The sequence below is a fragment of the Lipotes vexillifer genome, unplaced genomic scaffold, assembly GCF_000442215.2.
Source record: "Lipotes vexillifer unplaced genomic scaffold, Lipotes_vexillifer_v1.1 scaffold171, whole genome shotgun sequence".
In the NCBI taxonomy this organism is placed as follows: Eukaryota; Metazoa; Chordata; class Mammalia; order Artiodactyla; family Lipotidae; genus Lipotes; species Lipotes vexillifer.
This window is the reverse complement of record NW_006774783.1, coordinates 258,874-277,835: the sequence shown is the minus strand read 5'-3', so window position 1 is coordinate 277,835 and position 18,962 is coordinate 258,874. Positions and strand designations below refer to the sequence as shown.

The 18,962-nt window shown below is 34.3% G+C and overlaps 1 pseudogene; it reads left to right on the top strand.

The window, feature by feature from the left end:
* Nucleotides 1-10,401: 10,401 nt before the first annotated feature.
* Nucleotides 10,402-10,533, top strand: LOC103070159 (transmembrane protein 41B pseudogene; annotated as a pseudogene).
* The last annotated feature ends 8,429 nt before the right edge of the window (nt 10,534-18,962 follow it).

Here is an 18,962-nt window from a genome sequence, read left to right as displayed (position 1 = left end):
TAGCCATACAGTGGTTAACACAACAGTCTACTACCATAGAACTTACATTCTAATTATGGGAAATCCAAAATAAACAAATGTACTTTCTAATTTGCTACAAAGAATAAGAAGTATTCTTATACTAAGAATAAGAATAAGAATAAGAAGTAGAGTAAGGAAATAGAACATTATAGGCCATTATAGGCTTGCTCTTTTAGATATTATGGTAAAAGAAGAGATCTGTGGGGAACAGACACATGAAAGAAGTGAGGCCATGAGCCATGCAATGTTGATAAAGAAAGAAGGCGGTCACAAGAACTGACATCTAAACTTAAATTTTCACTGTTGACAACTGTGAAAAACCACAAGGCTTTTAATTGTCTAGTGGTCTTAAGTTTTAAGTTTTAATTGTCTAGTGGTCTTAAGTTGTATAAAAAATATCAACCCAATAATTATCTCTGCAAAATAAGTTGAGTGTTAGAAAAGAATATTATAATAAACTCTTAAGATAAGAATAACTTTATGTTGAGCCATGAATTTATAACAAGCTTTTACCTCTTCAAACATTTTAGACTTAGTTTTTGAATTTTTATATTAAAATACTTTACACTGAATGTCATACAGACTAGTATCAAAAATAGTGTAATGAACACCCATCTACGTACCACCCAGCTTATGTGGTTGTTGTCAAGGTTCAGTTTCTTAAAATACGTTCAACTGATTGCTTTGTTCCCTCACTGGTTATCAGTAGGAGGCCACCCTCAGTGGCTTGCTGTGAAAGCCCTTCCAACAGAGCTGTTCTTACCAGACTGAGCAAGAAGAGAAGGCCAGAGAGAGAGCATGAGTAAGTCAGAAGCCCTAGTTTTTCTAACCTAATCTTGGATGTGACATCCCCTCTTGTTTGCTGTATCCTATTTATTAGATGCAACTCATTTCGTCCAGCACACTTTCAAGGGGAAGTGATTATACAGGGACATAAATATCAGGAGTCTGGCATAGAAGCCAGACTATCTATGGTAAAGATAAAAATTTGTCATTTTAAAACTGTATGTCTAAAGCTTTGATGAGTAAAGCCCATATTTAGAGAAGGCAGTAAAATATTAACTTTCATTAAAAATGTGTTTGTTTTCTGAAGTTGGAAAATACGGGAAAACAGAAAAAAGTCACCTACATAGTCCCACTCTCCAGAAATAATCACTGTTCCTTTCACTTATTTCCTGCATTTTTTTCTACACAGTGTTCTTCTGTTAATTCATTTCTACAAGTCCATAATATTGTATATCAAATAACATAACTTGTCTTTTCTGCTTATCACTATGGCATAAGCATCCACACTGTTTTCATAAACTCTGCAATTATCATTTTAACTGCTACATGATGACCTAATATGTAAAGATTCCATCATTTACTTAAACCTATGCCTATATTTTTATATTCATATTACTTTAATATTTGCCATCATAAATCAACATATGATTGAAGTGACAATTTTCACATAATGATATGCCTTTAAATGTCAGAGGATTCTGAATATTCTTTTTAAAAAATAGGGCCCCCCCCCAAAAAAAAAGGCAAGAAAAGAACACTTATTTGGTTAAAAATCTATGTAAGGAAATAAAATACAAGTGGGAAAGTCACAGAAAAGAGAAAGAAATTAACAAATGTATAAGACCACCTAAATTACATACATTTAAATAGTCAAAGCAAGATACATTATACATAGAACATAAGCAAGAGTATCTAATGCATACTGAATGAAGGAAATAAAGAATTGAGTTTTTGGCAGGCTTAGTAGGGAAATGAATGGCAGAATACTAAATTAAGAAGGGTTAGATCTTGCTGAAAAAATTACTTAATAAACTAGACAAACTTTAAAATGTAGGCATTTATTAATTACATATTTGACTATTTAAGAAACTGATGATTGAAGTCCCATTCTCAATCTCGTTTTCAAATGTACATCTTTAAGACTCAAAAGAGTGTAAAATTACAATCTTTTGGAAAAATTATAGCTCACTTCACATAATCTTTGTTTCTGCAACTGAAAAGTCTTTTAAAAAAATTAATAACAAAACAAAATGAAGCTCTTAAAAATAATACTGGCATAATATTATCTATTGACCAAAATAATCCAACCTGGGTTATATCACATAAATGCTCATAGGGAAAAATAAATCAAATGTCTTTGGACATAACAAAGCAAATATTTAAATGTTTCAGGAGAAACATAATTTTATGCCTCATTTATGTAAATAATTGAGTTCAAAAAATATATTTGTTGACTTAATTATTTTTATATTTGTGCTTCTGTGAACCAAATATATGATGGTGGTATGGTAGGGCTAGACTGTCAAGAAAAGTAAGGATTTTAGTGAGGTTGTATCTTAGTAATGTAAGGAGAGAGAGAACTAAACTCAAAACTTGAAAGCAAGACCTATTTTGCCTGTCAAAGATAAATGAATTATAAAAGGCTTCTTCCTTTCTTTCTTTTTCTCCTTCACTGCCAAATCATTGCATGAGGATGGGTACATTTTGGATCCGGAGTAAACTCCTTTTGGAAGGTGTCTTTCTAGACCTTGGAGGAATTACTGTGAGTGACACAGAGGAAAGGATGTCAATGCAGGCAGTTTAGGGCTGCTTCTGGCTCTGAAAGACACTTCAGAACAGTTGGGTAAAGAACCAAATCATTTTGGTTCTTCCCTGGTTCATGCCAGTTTGCAAGGATAGGAATGCAGACTGGTATACAGAGTAGAAACAAGTCCAAGAAACACTCTTCTCTATCTTTCAACTGTTGACGTTTTGTGTCTTTGCTCAATTGTCACATGAGGGAAGTCTTCTTAAATTCCTTAAAATCACATTTTCCTATTGTATGCTTTCATCACATGATATACCTCTTACTTTTAGCATTTATCACATTTGCTAATTTGAATGTATTATAATCTATTGTTATTTATCACTCCCATTAACCTGCAAACTTCATGAGGGCAGGAGTTTTACCTTTCTTTCTCTCCCTTCCTCCCTGCCCTTCTTTCTTTCTTCCTTCTTTTCTATCTCCTTCCCTCCTTCTTCCTCTCCCTCTCCTCCTTCTTTCCATTTTTTGTTTTCCCTTGTATCCAGTTAACATAGTGCTTGTTATTTAGCCAGTGGTCAATGATATTTTTTGAATGGATAAATGCTTGTGAACTGTATTTGGGCCCTTTCTATTACATCTCTAGTATTTAACAGGGACAGTAATCACAAGGATTTATAAAGAACCAGATAAGAAGCAGGAAGGCCTACAATAAACATCTAGGTTAATTGAGCTCATAGCTGGTTTGTAGATAGCACTGTGATTATATCTATCAGTGGTTTGTCAGCCTGATGGTTTGCAATCACTAGGTTTTTGTTTTGTTTTGTTTTGTTTGTACATTTGTGAAGATAGTTCCAGGTTCATGCTTTCCTGTAATGAGGATAAAGAATGCAAAATCATTTCAGCTGAACTGGAAATCTGATTTCAATCTCCCTCATTCAACTATGGTTTATTGTTGCCAGATATAACAAACTTTTGAAGTATCACCCAGGTATCAATCTGATATTGAAGTATAGATATGATACTTCAGGAGGTATTGATGAATCCAGCATTTTTTTGCACATATTCTAGACATATGGCTGATATATTCTTACTATAAGTCAAAAGCATTTATGAGAAAAAATATAGGCCTATTAAGAATTCTTAGCTTCTGTTTTCTCCTTTGGTATAATATAATTCTTTTCTGTAGTAGCTCTTTATATTTTCTCTCCTGTCCAGGACAAATTTACCTTTTGGTTGAACTTCCCAATTATTTTGCAAACAGATTATATTTCCCCCCAAAGAAAAAGGAGAAGGCATCCTCTGTCATCCATTGTGATCATCAGCGATTTTTTTTCCTTTGAAATAAACCTTTGCTGAGAAAACAAGGTTGCCAGAAAAAATCTTCTTTGGGGAAAAAAAAGGAGGGAGGAGAGGTTTTGAACTTCTATGTGAAGAACTAAATCAATATAAGGTCAAATAAAAACAGGGCCTTTCTCTTCCTGCAAACTAATGGATAAAGAACAATGTAATCTTTGCTCCTTTGCCTTCATAACTTTCTCTAACTTGAAAAAAAATAATAAAATACACACTGTATGTTCAAGGCATTCATGTTATTTATCTACTTCATTTTCATTGCTATCTTCATAATACAAGTATGCTTACTTCACAAATTTGGTTTTACCTTTTCATTTTGTTTTTTTTATTCAGCTGAATATATAGAATTGGTTACAGGTATCTGGGTTTTCATAACAGTATCACAAATTCTTGTGATTCAGGTAGGCTATTTTATTTGACCTCATAAGAGCTTAATCATATATGGTTTCATCCTTGACTAACTAGGTAACATTTCAGATGTAAACACAGATGCTATAAAGCAAAAGAAACATATATGAAACATCTAATTTAAAATAGTTTTATTTTAATAGGTAATGTTCATATTTTATTAAATTAAAAAAAAATCTTCAAAATGTATTGCTGTCTTTTGGTTTTGTCCCAGTCGTCCATGGTATATGGAGCCTTTCTCAGGCTCACATAGTATCATGGGTCTCCTCCTTGACTTATGGTCCCATACAGATATTAACTGCTTCTCATTAGAATGTCGCAGAGCTGATATATTTGCTCTCTCTGCTCTATATATCCAATATGGTAGTCAATGAGGTAGAGAATTAAAGGGGAAGAAAGAAAGGAGAGGTAAGTGGCAGTGTATTAATTCCAGCTCCAAGTTGCTCTAATTTTCTTTAAATCAATACTCTGGCTATCAAATGACATAGCACAGCTTTAAATGTTTATTGTCAAGTGTAGAGCATTTAATTATACTTAACAAACAAAATATCTTCATTAATCAAAAAAATTTTCCCTTCCCAGAAACTCTACTGTTAAATACCAGTGAAGAAGGCTCATTTAGAGGCACTTAGCTATCAGCTTTCAGAATGGGACTATGGAGGTGTATCCACAGTGGATTGGTTATCAGACCTCTTCCTTGAGATTAACCTCCAGCTCACTATCCTTTGTACCAGCAGCCCCCAACATTTTTGGCACCAGAGACCAGTTTTTTGGAAAAGAATTTTTCCACGGATGGTGGTGAGGGGATGGTTCAGGCTGTAATGCCAGTGATGGGGAGCAGCAGATGAAGCTTTGCTCGCTTACCAGTTGCTCACCTCCTGCTGTGCAGCCTGGTTCCTAACAGACCATGGACCCATATGGGTCTGCGGCCCGGGAGATGGGAACCCCTGCTTTATACCATTTTTCTGCTTCTGGGGCTTGAATATTGCTGTGGCAGGCAAGAAAGCCCTCAGCAAATTATTCTGCCATTTTACACAATTCTCAGGAACTAAGGTGATCACATGTCCCAATCTAAAATCGGGCCTAGAGATCAAATAAAAAATGTTTTAGTTTACTTCCAGGAAATATAGCTAGTACACAAATATGTTGTACTTTATGTGACTTTTTTCAGGAGATATGGTTACAGTCCTCATTTCAAATAGTCTATCTTGGATAATTCAGAATGAATTATCTCATTACCACTAACATTTTTCTGTTAATCTGTATAAAATGCATTCAATGAACATATAATAAATGTCACATATCACATGACCCTGTGCCTGTGATATTGTATTTAATCCATACCAAGCACAGAAGATATTTTATAACTTCAGTTCTACTCCCAGTTTTATAAAGAATGATCTCATGTAGAGAGCTAAGTAATTAATTCTTCCAAGAATTAATCAGTTTTAAGGGCAGCTTTTACTGAATGCCTGTTGTGAACAGTGGTACCTTTAATGATGTGATGCAGAGATCCTAAATCCTATTTTACACTTGAAAAAAATGAGTGTGATAGGCTGAGAACCAATGTCTTTGGTCACATTGTTACTTGTATAACCGTAATTTATAAATAAGTTTCTTTGTGCTAATAGCCTGAGTAGTTCTTTCTACACCTCAGTGTATTTGTAAAAGGCTTATGTGGTTTTCTATGCAGATAAATGAACTAGACTAGGTATTACATATGTAATGTTTTTGGATTTTATTGGATAACAGTGGTAGACCTCAGTCAGGCAAGGAAGAAATAAAATAGAAAAGAATGGGCTGAAGACAAAAAGGATTGAGAGGTATAGAAAGGGAAAAAGGGAAGAAATAAGTAAATGTGTGTGTACAGTTATCAGTAAAAGTTTACTTCAGGGGCACCTAAGAAAGCTGGGAAACTAATTTCCCAATATATCTTTGAGTGTTAGAGTTCTGTGATGCATTTTTGTTCCTCTAAACACTAGCACAACAGATGGACTAAATTTCTAATAAAGAAATCGCCTCATTGCCTATACTGTAACATGTATCCATTTTGCATTTGAAAGAGACATTTGCAGGTTGAACAACAGTATACAGAATCATGAAAACTTACCTAAAAGTCATAAACATGTTTCACCTAAGGCATTTGGTGACCCATCAGTAACCCTCTAACAGAGAAATTTAACTTCTCACACATAGACAAGTCTCTAGTGGAATGAACATTTCCCTCCAATGGTGATAGGGTTGCACTGATGCTCTAAAGAGCTGATGGAGATAAAAGGGTTAGTAGAACAAAATCTATAAAAACAATTCCTTCTCCAGTTCCTCTTCATGTTAAAATAAAGTTACTCATAAACACAGTGGCAGCCAACTCCTTTTAGAAAACAAACAATACATTTCTGAAATCAATCAGTGGCCCTGAAGCCAGCACACAATCCTCCCCTGAATCAAGTTCAGATGGAACTATTCTTAACCACAACCAGGAAATCAAGTGTCAGGGTTCTTACGCAAAGGTGGAGCTTTCCCACTGAGCAGGCTCTGTGAGCCTTACTACAGGGTGATGAAAGAGTATTGTTTGGTCACTAATAAGGAGGCTAAACTGATCTAAACATGAAATGGCAAAAATACAAACTTTTTTTTTAAATAGAAAAATAAACTTCCATTGTTAACAAAGTAAAGAATAGCAAGATGTGGTGGAGTGTGGGGAATCTTTCTCACTGTCTACTCAACAAATCAACTTTACATTCTGAGATGTCCACAATGCTTAGAGCAGTGGTTTTCAAACTCCAGTTTATATTAGAATTATCTTCAGCTACCTGTTCACACTGTAGTTTGTATCAGAATCATCTAGTGATATCTCAGAAACTAGTGGATGTGTGATGAGGCTGGTGAATCTGTATTTTTAGTCAGTTTTCTAGGTAATTCTGAGCTGGCCCATCTAAATAGCATAATCTAAAACCACTATCCAACAGAGAAAGAAAAAAGTTACAACCTCTTGGAGTTTTTTTTTAAAGGTACCAAATACTCTCAAGCAATAAAGCTATAAAAATATAAAAGGAAATTATCTTACTCAACAAACTTATTTCATTTCCATAAGTAAATTTCCAGAAAATGCAACTCTTGGTAACTTATTCTTTAGAAATTGTAGACCTGTCTACCTTTAGCTTTTTAACAAGAAATGAAGAATCTCATTGGACAGCATGATTATCACTAACTTCCTAGCATCAAGGTCATTTCACAGATTCAACTCTGCTTCTGGGTTGTCAAATAATGCTGTAGTATACACAGATCAGCTTTTATTCAACTAGTTATTAGTTTATAATTAAGCTCTATTGAGTGTCCACCATAATGACTTTGCAATTTGATGGTAGAGTACTGGAAAGACTTGGGTATGTCTAGTAAAACTGAGCTAGGAGGCCAATATCTCATGTAACTCCAGGAAAGAGCACCACACTGATAAAAAAGAGGTAAACTCAATTCTCACAAGACAGAATTCTTGCTATGTCTGTTGTGTGCCTTGTATTTTCTCACCAACACTAAGGGATAAACTGAGAAATAAAGTAAAAAATGCAGGCAATTTCCACTGTTCATGGCCAAATTTCCCTGGAATGATCCAGGTTTGCTATATGGCATAGACACATCTGGGTGGAGAATGCGGAAATGGATTATAAAGTTAGCTCATGAGGCATAAATAGAATATAGCTATAATTATTCTAAGGAAGTACAATGTTTGACAGCTACATACCAACTCTCAGTGAGTCCAACATAGCTAGTTTTCCTTCTTGTGTTGGAACAGATTGCTGTTTCTTTCACTGAGCAACAGATGAAATAGTTGGATTGTATTCAGGGGCCATATTGCATGAAAAATACATATCTTAAAAAAATAAGAAACACACTGAACATGGCAGGATGTTTGCATTATAAGAAGTATGTTGAAACTTAGACTAACTGAGAGGACAGCAGAGTCATATGTACCATCTCACAACCACTCCAAGGCATATGCTCATTGAGTGGAATAGCAAGCAGAATTGTTCATTCTATTTAAAGTCTCTATTCTCTAAGTCCAGCTCTGCAACAAATGTGTATATAATTGCGTATGCATACGTTAAGTGTGTAAAAGTACAACTCCAATATACATATGAGGTTCTAAATTGAAGAATATTAATATTAATGAAATGAAATATATATTAATGAAATGAAATGAAATTTTGTCCAGCTGAAATTGTATACAATATACATTTAGATATGTTTCCATGAGTAGCAGGAGTGAGGACAGCAGGCGTGAAAAAAGAGCAAATTTGAAAAGTACATGGATAATTGAAAACTGAAAATTCTTCATTAAGAGGTCTCCAGTAGGGTCTTGCAGGATCTTGCCAAACTAAAACTTCCTAAGGTAAATCAAATAATTTAATTAAAGATTCATACACTCGGGATATGATTGGATGAGTTAATATATTATGCAAGCAACATGTAAAACTAATTCAATAGTCTGGAAATACGAGATGAATGTAACAAGATGGAAAAAATACAAAATATCATACTTTGGCTTAATAAATCGGGCTGAGAGGCCTGATGTTCAGAATTATAGTGTGAGGATCTCTCTAAAACTACTTCTCCATAAAGACTTAAAAATACTGACAGAATTACAAATTTCAACATGTTCAGGATTCAAGAAATTAACAAAAGTCTTACAACAATCTGAAGGGAGTTTATTCGAGAAAAACTACTGAACCTCAGTTAAAAACAGCAGGATTATTGGCATTTTTAACTTCACCTACTCACATCTCCCTCCCCCCAGTTCTATGGTAGCTGTGAAAACAGTAGTTTTTAAGCTACTGGGGGAGGAAGACTATGTTTGGAAAAATTGTGAAAAGTCCCATCCCCTGAGACTTGTCACCATTTGTCCTGTTTGGTAGTTCCTTGTAAGAGCCCTGTTCACAGGTTGTTCTTGTTATTTGATCTGACTCAGAGCTTTATCCAAGGGAAAAATCCCTATTCTCAGGGTGTTTCTTGAAGAGAACTAGGTGTAGTTTTCACTGTTGCAGCTCCCTAAGGTCATGCTATTAGTTAGGGCAAAAGGAGGACCCTTCAAACTTTTAAAAGGAAGATCTGGGAAAAAGATGTCTATTGGGGCTTGAAAAACTCTGACATATCCCTGGGGATCTAAAAGGCTATGAAAAGGGGCAGGGGCATGTACATGTTCAGGAAAGACCTGAGAAGACCCTAACAAACATCTCACCCCTGACTGTCCTTGGGACCTTATATGTGATGTTAAGGCAATGTTGTAAATTGTCTGCTAAAGTGTTGAAGACATACACACACACACACACACACACACACACACACACACACACACACATATCACTGCTCAGCAATGTGTATGCAACTTATTGGTTCAAGGCATTCAAGGAAATTCCTTACCAACTATTAGCTAACCACTTACATAACAGAACAGAGACTTCAGTGATCTCAGACTGCAGGAGATACAGACTTCAGAGATTTAATCCAGAAAAGTTACTGAAGAAATAAATAACACCAAATAACAAAAAAGGAAAAACAAAACAAAGCTCAAAAGGCAAAAAGCTAGCAACAACAAAAAACATGGGTGGAGAAGGAGCTATGATTTAAAAAATTACCACATTATATTACATAAAATGTCCAGTCCTTGACAAGGAATTATGAGATACACAAGAAATAAGAAAGTATGGACCATATACAGGTAGAAAGAGCAGTCTGTAGAAACTGTTACTGAGGGTGCCCAGATGTTGGACTTACTAGACCATTACTTTAAATTATGCACTATAAATATGTTCAAAGAACCAAATAAATCATATCTAAAGAATTAAAATATGAGAAGGATATCTAATCAAATGGAGAATATCAATAAAAATGATAGAAATTGAAGTAGGTGCTGTGGGTCTCAGTTCAGAGTCACTGTGCTCACAGAGCTGAGGTCGTCTCAGGTGAGGTGGTCACCCAGAAGAGGCTGTGGCTATGGCCACTGGGTGTTGTAAGGAGCCTGTGGTGGAGTTGTTGTTGTTCTTATAGGGGTCTGGTGTCACCCTGCTTTCTCCACCTTCCCTGAAGCAGCCATGACGAAAGGCAGAGTTGTCAAAAGATCACAAACAGGGGCACTCCAAAATACCCCTCTGGGTGACAAAGCAGTGGGGATGCAGGGCCCCTCAGCACTGGGCAGCAGAGACCATCTGAATAAGAAAGCCTAAGCAGAAGCTAAATTTCTTTAAACAGATAGAATTTAAGATAATAAATAAAATAGAAATTCTGGAGTTGAAATGTATAATAATGGAAATGAAACATTCACTAGACTGGCTCAAAAATAGATTTGAAATGGCAGAAGAAAGAATCAGCAAACTTGAAAGTAGGTAAAAATAGGTAATACAGTAGGAGGTAGAGAAAGAAAAACGTTTGAAGAAAAATAAACAGAGCCTCAGAAACCTGTGGGAAAACATCAAGTGTACCACCATACTCACAGGGGGAATCCCAAGACAAGAGACAGAGAAGAGCAGAAAAAAATATTTGAAGGATTAATGGCTGAAAACATCCCCAAATTTATGAAAACCTTTAATTTACACATAGCAGAATCCCAATGATTCCAAATACAATAATTTCAAAGAAATTTACAAATAAACATATTATAAACTGTCAAAAGGCAAAAAGAGATTTTTGAAAGCAGCAAGAGATAAGTGACTCATTTTGTGCCAGAGATCCTCAATAAGATTAACAGTTGATATCTTATCAGAAACCATGGAGACCAGAATGCAATGGGATGTATTCAAGGTGATGAAAGAACGCAACTCTCATCCAAGAGTTCTATATACAGCAAAACTACCCCTCAAAGATAAAGGATAAGTTAAGACATTCCCAGTTAAATAATTTTTTTTCACTACCATAATTTTTCACTACCAGACCTACCCTACAAGAAATACTAAAGAGACCCCTTCAGAATGAACAAAAATGACACTAAATGGCAACTCAAATTCACACAAACAAAAAAAAGCACCAATAAAACATAGCTACCTAGGGAAATATAAAGATGAAAACAGTATAAATGTACTTTTGTGTTTTTTATTCTCCTATTGTGATTTTAAGAAAACAGCTGCACGGGGCTTCCCTGGTAGTGCAGTGGTTGAGAGTATGCCTGCCAATGCAGGGGACATGGGTTTGTGCCCCAATCTGGGAGGATCCCACATGCCACGGAGCAGCTGGGCCCATGAACCATGGCCGCTGAGCCTGCGCGCCTGGAGCCTGTGCTCTGCAACAGGAGAGGCCACAACAGTGAGAGGCCCGCATACCTCAAAACAAACAAACAAACAAAACAGCTGCATGAAATAGTAATTATGAAACTACCTATTGGGCTTATAATGTATAGAGATGTAATGTGTATGACAATGACACAAAAAGAAGGGAGGGAATGGAGCTACATTAGATCAACATTTCTGTATGCTATTGAAATCAAGTTACTATTAATAAGAACTAAATTGTTTTAAGTTCATTCTAATTGTAATCCCCAGTGCTACCAGGAAGAAAATAATTTTTAAGAGATAGTCAGAGGGATTACATGGGAATTAAAATAGTACACTAGAAAATTCCTGCTTAACACAAAAGAAGACAGTAACTGAGGACATAGAAAAAAGAACATAAGACATGCAAAAACCAAATAGCAAATTGGCAGACATGATCCTGCCTTAAAAATAACTGCATTAAATATAAATGGATTAGACACTCCAATCAAAAGATTGAGATTAGAAGAATGGATTAAAAAATATGATCCAATTATATGTTATGTGCAAGAGAGACATTTTAGATTCAAAGACACAGTTTCAAAGTAAAAACGTGGAAAATATGTCATACAAAAATAAATGGAAAGAAAAATTTACATGTATATATTAGACAAAATGGATTTTAAGACAAAAAGTTTTTGCTGAAATCAAATGACATTTTATAGCAATGAAAGAGTCAAATTAGAAGTAAGAGATAATAGTTATAAACATATGTGTCCCAAACAATAGACCCCTACAACACATGAATCTTAAACTGAAAGAACTGAAGGGAGAGATAGAAAATCAAAAAATAAAAGTTGGAGGTTTTAATGCTTCACTCTGAATAATTGATAGAACAATACATAGAAAATGAGCAAGGGTGCAGAAGACATAACACTATCAACCAATTCGACCTACCAGTCATCTATCAAATATTCCACCTAACGATATAAGAATACATGCTTTTCTCAAGTATGCATGGAATATTCTTCAGAATAGACACTATGATAGGCCATAAAACAAGACAGTAAGTTTTAAAAAATAATTTAAATTATTAATTTAAAATAATAATTTAATTATAAATTAAAAATAATTAAGTTATTTTTAATAATTTAAAATTGAAAAATAATTTAAATCACACAACATATGATTACAGACCACTAAAAAAGTGAAATTAGAAACAACAGAAAGAAATACTAGAAATTCACAAATATTTGAAACTAAGCAATATATTTCCAAAGAAACCAGGAGTCAAAGAAGAAATTGTAAGAGAAATTAGAGTGCATTTTGATCTGACTGAAAATAAAAGCACAACCTATCAACATTTATAGGCTGCAGCAAAAGTGACATTTAGAAGGAAATTTATACCTTTAAATTCTTATATTAGAAAAAGAAAAGCACACTAAACTTAAGTAAACAAAAGACAAAAAATAATAAAGATTAGTACAGGAATTCATGAAAAAAATGATAGAGAAAAATCAATGAATTCAAAAGTTGGTTCTAAGACATTAACAAATTTGACAAACTTTCAGCTAGATGAAGACAAAAAGAGAGAAAACCCAAATCATGAAAATTAGAAATGAAAGAAGGGACACGATCACTAAGCCCTATGAAATTAAAAGGATTATAAGAGAGACCGTGAACAACTTTATGCCAATACATTTAGCAATTTAGATAAAAGGACAAATTCCCAGAAAGTCACAAACTGTCAAAACTGACTCAATAAGAACTATATAAAATCTGAAAAACCTATAACTTGTAAAAACATTGAATTAGTAACAAATTAAACTTCCCACAAAGTAAACGTTAGGACCAGAAAATGTAGCTTGTGAATTCTATTAAATATTTAATGAAGAAATAATATTATTCTATAAATTCTTAGAGGAAATAGTGGAGGATACAACAGTTCCCAATTCATTCTATGAAGCCAGTATCACCTTGATATCAAAATCATATAAAAAACATCCAAATGAAACAAACCTACAGACCAATGTCCCTCAGAAACATAACACAAGAATTCTCATAAAATATTAGCAAACAAATTCAATAACATTAAAAAAATGATTATACATTATGACTAAATGGGATTTATTCTGGCAATGTAAGTTTTGTTTAATACTTAAAAATCAGTCAAGTTAATATACCATGTTAATGGAATAAAGAACAAAAACCACATGACCATACAATAGATGCATAAAAAACATTTGACAAAATCCAACATGCTTTCATGATTTAAAATAAAAAATCAACAAACTAGAAACAGAAGGGAAATCCCTCAACCTAATAGAAGGCCTATATAAAAAGCTACAGCTAATATAATATTTAAAATTGTGAAACCTGGATGCTTTCTCTCTAAGGTTAGGAAAAAGATAAAGATTTCTGTTCTTGTCATTTCTATTAAGCATTGTACTAGATGTTTTATCCAGGGCAGTTGGGCAAGAATAAGAAATGATAGGCATCCTCTGGAGAGGAAGAAGTAAAATTGTCTCTTTTTGTAGATAATCTCATATGTTGAATATTCTAAGAAAGATGCACAAAATATACACTAGCAATGAACAATCCAAAAATGAAGTGAAGAAAACAATTATTTTTATAATATAATTAAAAATAATTAAATATCTAGGAATAAATTTAACAAAAGAAGTGCAGACTTATATACTGAAAAGTACAAAATATCTTTTGTAGAAATAAATCAGTTAAAGCAGTGGTCCCCAAACCTTTTGGCACCAGGGACTGGTTTCGTGGAAGACAGTTTTTCCATAGATGGGGTGGGGGATGGTTCAGGCAGTAATGTGAGCAATGGTTCAGGTGGTAATGGCAGTGAAGGGGAGTGATGGGGAGAGACAGATGAAGCTTCATTCAATTGCCCACCACTCACCTCCTGCTGTTCAGCCTGGTTCCTAACAGGCCATGGACCAATAGTTGTCCATGGCCCGGAGGTTGGGGACCCCTGAATTAAAGGACACTTAAATAAATGGAAAGACATCCCATGTTCATGGATTGGAAAACATATTGTTAAAGTGGCAATACTCTCCCAAATTGATATAGAGATTATTTCAATCCTTATCAAAATCTCTGCTGGCTTTTGGGATGAAAATTAGAAGATGGTCCTAAAATTAATTTGTAAATACAAAGAACCCAGAATATCCAAAACAGTCATGAAAAATAACAAATCTGTAATATGTACTCACACTTTTCTTTTTCAAAACTTACTAAAAAGCTACAGATATGAAGACAATACTGGCATAAGAATAGTAATGGAATAGAATTTAAAGTTTTAAAATAAACCCTTACATTTGTGGTCAGTTTATTTTTGACAAGGGAGTGCCAAAGCAATCCAGTTGGGAAAGAATAGCCTTTTCAACAAATAGTTCTGGAACAACTGGATATCCACATAAAATATGACTTTGAGTCCTTACCTCTTACCATATTAAAAATGAAATTCACTTAAAATGAGTTATAGACCTAAATCTAAGTGTTAAAACTATAAAACACTTGGAAGAAAACATAAGCATAAATTTTCCTGACCTTGAGTTAGATAATGATTTGGATATGACTCCAAAAACATAAGCAGCAAAACAAAGATAAAATGGAATTCATCAAAATTAAAAAAAAAAAAAAACTTTTGTGATGAATATGATACCATTAATAAACTTAAAAACATAACCCATAAAATGGGAAAAAAAATTGTAAATCATATCTGATAAAGGATTTGTATCCAGAATATACAAAAGCTCTTACAACTCAATAATAAGAAGATAGATGATAAAATCAAAAATGGGCAATATTATGAACTGACATTTCACCAAAGAAAATATATGAATTATTAGTAAGCACATAAAAAGATGCTCAACATCACAAATCACTAGGGAAATGGAAATGAAACATAATACTATACCACTTCATGCTCACCAGGATGTTTTAAAGGAACACAATAAAAAGTAGTGGTAAGGATGCAGTGATATTGGACACGCAGTCACTACTAGAGGGAATGGAAAATTATACAGCCACTTTGGTAGCAGTTTGGTAGTTCCTCAAAAACAAACATAGAATTACCATATGACCAAAAATTGAATTCTTGGGTATATAGCCAAAAGAAATGAATATCTACATCCAGACAAAAGTTTGCCTACAAATGTTAATGGGAGCATTACTCATAACAGCCAAAAAAGTAGGAACAGCTCAAATATTCACTAACTGATGAATGGATAAAGAAAAGGTGGTATATTGTTTGACAATAAAAAAAGAATGCTGACACATGCTACAATATGGATGAAACTTTAAAACATCATGTTAAATAAAAGAAGCCAGATTAAAAAAGCCAACTATTGTATGATTTCATTATATCAAATGTCCAGAGTGAGCAAATCTGTAGAGAAATAAAGTAGGTTAGTGGTTGGTTAGGGCTGGGGATGGTGTGGCAGAATAGGGGTGAATGTTACTGGGTATTGAATTTCTTTTGGGGGTGATAAAATGTTCTAAAATTAGATTGTGGTGATGGTGTCACAACTCCGTGAATATACTAAAACCCACTAAATTGTACACTTTAAAAGGGAAAGTATATGATATAAGGATTATATCTGAATAAAAGTGTTTATAAGAAAGACCCATTCACATATGGTCACCTTATTTTTGATAAAGGAGGCAAGAATATACAATGGAGAAAAGACAGCTTCTTCAATAAGTGGTGCTGGGAAAACTGGACAGCTACATGTAAAAGAATGAAATTAGAATACTACCTAACACCATACACAAAAATAAACTCAAAATGGATTAAAGACCTAAATATAAGGCCAGACACTATAAAACTCTTAGAGGAAAACATAGGCAGAACATTCGATGACATAATTCACAGCAAGATCCTTTTGAACTCACCTCCTAGAGAAATGGAAATAAAAACAAAAATAAACAAATGGGACCTAATGAAACTTAAGAACTTTTTCACAGCAAAGGAAACCATAAATAAGACAAAAAGACAACCCTCAGAATGGGAGAAAATATTTGCAAATGAAGCGACTGACAAAGGATTAATCTCCAAAATTTACAAGCAGCTCATGCAGCTCAATATCAAAAAAAGCAAGAAACCCAATCCAAAAATGGGCAGAAGACCTAAATAGACATTTCTCCAAAGAAGATATACAGATTGCCAACAAACACATAAAAGATTGCTCAACATCACTAATCATTAGAGACATGCAAATCAAAACTACAATGAGGTATCTCCTCACACAAGTCAGAATGGCCATCATCAAAAAATCTACAAACAATAAATGCTGGAGAGGGTGTGGAGAGAAAGGAACCCTCTTGCACTGTTGGTGGGAATGTAAATTGATACAGCCACTATGTAGAACAGTATGGAGGTTCCTTAAATCACTAAAAATAGAGCTATCGTATGACCCAGCACTCTGAGTACTGGGCATATTCCCTGAGAAAACCATAATTCAAAAAGAGTCATGTACCACAATGTTCATTGCAGTTCTATTTACAACAGCCAGGACAAGGAAGCAACCTAAGTGTCCATCAACAGATGAATGGATAAAGAAGATGTGGCACATATATACAATGCAATATTACTCAGCCCTAAAAAGAAATTAAATTGAGTTATTTGTAGTGAGGTGGATGGACCTAGAGTCTGTCATACAGAGTGAAGTAACTCAGAAAGAGAAAAACAAATACCATATGTTAACACATATATATGGAATCTTAAAAAAAAAAAAAAATGGTTCTGAAGAACCTATGGGTAGGACAGGAATAAAGACGCAGACATAGAGAATGGACTTGAGGACACGGTGGGGGGGAGGGTAGGCTGGGACGAAGTGAGGGAGTGGCACGGACTTATATATATACTACCAAATGTAAAATAGATAGCTAGTGGGAAGCAGCTGCATAGCACAGGGATATCATCTCGGTGCTTTGTGACCACGTAGAGGGGTGGGATGGGCAGGGTGAGAGGGAGATGTAAGAGGGAGGAGATATGGGGTTATATGTATACGTATAGCTGGTTCACTTTGTTATAAAGCAGAAACTAACATACAATTGTAAAGCAATTATACTCCAATAAAGATGTTAAAAAAAAAAAAACAAAAGACTCCAAATTTTTACATTTTTCCCTAACTTCTCTCTAGTGCAACTTCTCTTCAGTGCAAAACTGGCTTCTCACTGGTCTTCATTTATGGAGGCTGTTATACCAGAATAAGGGCTTTATCTCTCATTGGCTTATTTTCTCTTAAAACCCAGATAAATTAGAAAGAATCTCAGCTACTTTATCTTTCCTAGTAAGACGTTTCATAAATTAGAACATTATTCTAGCTGTCCCCTGACAACCAATACAAAATTATTTTTGATCCCTGAGTACTATCACTATCTAAACTCAACATTGGTATTGTCTTGGCTTCTGTCTTTTTCAAAGCAATAAGGAAAATCTGCATAGGACTGTTTTTACAACTTGAAACCTGCACAACCTTTGCATTACAACCTCCAGAGTTTGGCTAATCATAAACAAAACTCTAAGCAGTATCCACTAGTGAGTCACAATATATAATTAGTGTTATGAGGTGTAAGTTATAGGGAGGCTTATAAAGATAGCTTTCTAAAATTTTGAGGGTTTTTTGTTTTGTTTTGTTTTAATGGAAGAAACTTTCTTAAGTGGGCTAGATGATCCATTGTAGATAGGCATCTAATGAGGCTTGGATTAGATGATCTTTTAAATACCTCTAAAACTGAGATTATGTGAGATTTCTGGCCAATTGCTCCCACTTATTGTCATTATTTATATGAGCAGAAACTTAGTCCAGGTTTCCCTTAAGGTGAACAAAAACTGCAGGTAGAATGCCCTCAACAAATACTTGGTGATTTATTGAGTTAAAGTGATTTCAGTGAATGCTGAGGTTTTACATAGAGTTCTTAGGTAATTGCTTTTTTCCTTAAACCTTTGCTTTGACTTTGAGTACTGGGTTTTAAAGTATAACTTCACTACCAACCAATGTATCAATCAGATATCACCTTATTCTTTTTTAAATTATTCCCTTAGAATTTTGTTTCTTCATCTGGAAAATCTCTCCAGTAGAGACACTGCCAGAACATGAAGGTAGAGGGGAGCTTAGATTTTACCCTACAAATAGAATAAGCTAGATACAAATAATCATTGCATTCCTTTTCTCTCTGTCTCTTTAATACACACACACAAACACACACACACACACACACAAACACAGAAGTACAAGGTTTTAATTATAGCACCTCTACTACTGCCTTTTGTTCTGAAGAGGTGATTTTTCTTTCAATTTGGAAACATGAAAATAATTGCTTTGGAGGGCATATCCCCATTTCCTCAAATTTCAAAAAAACTTTTGGGGCTAGAGTAATCAACAGAG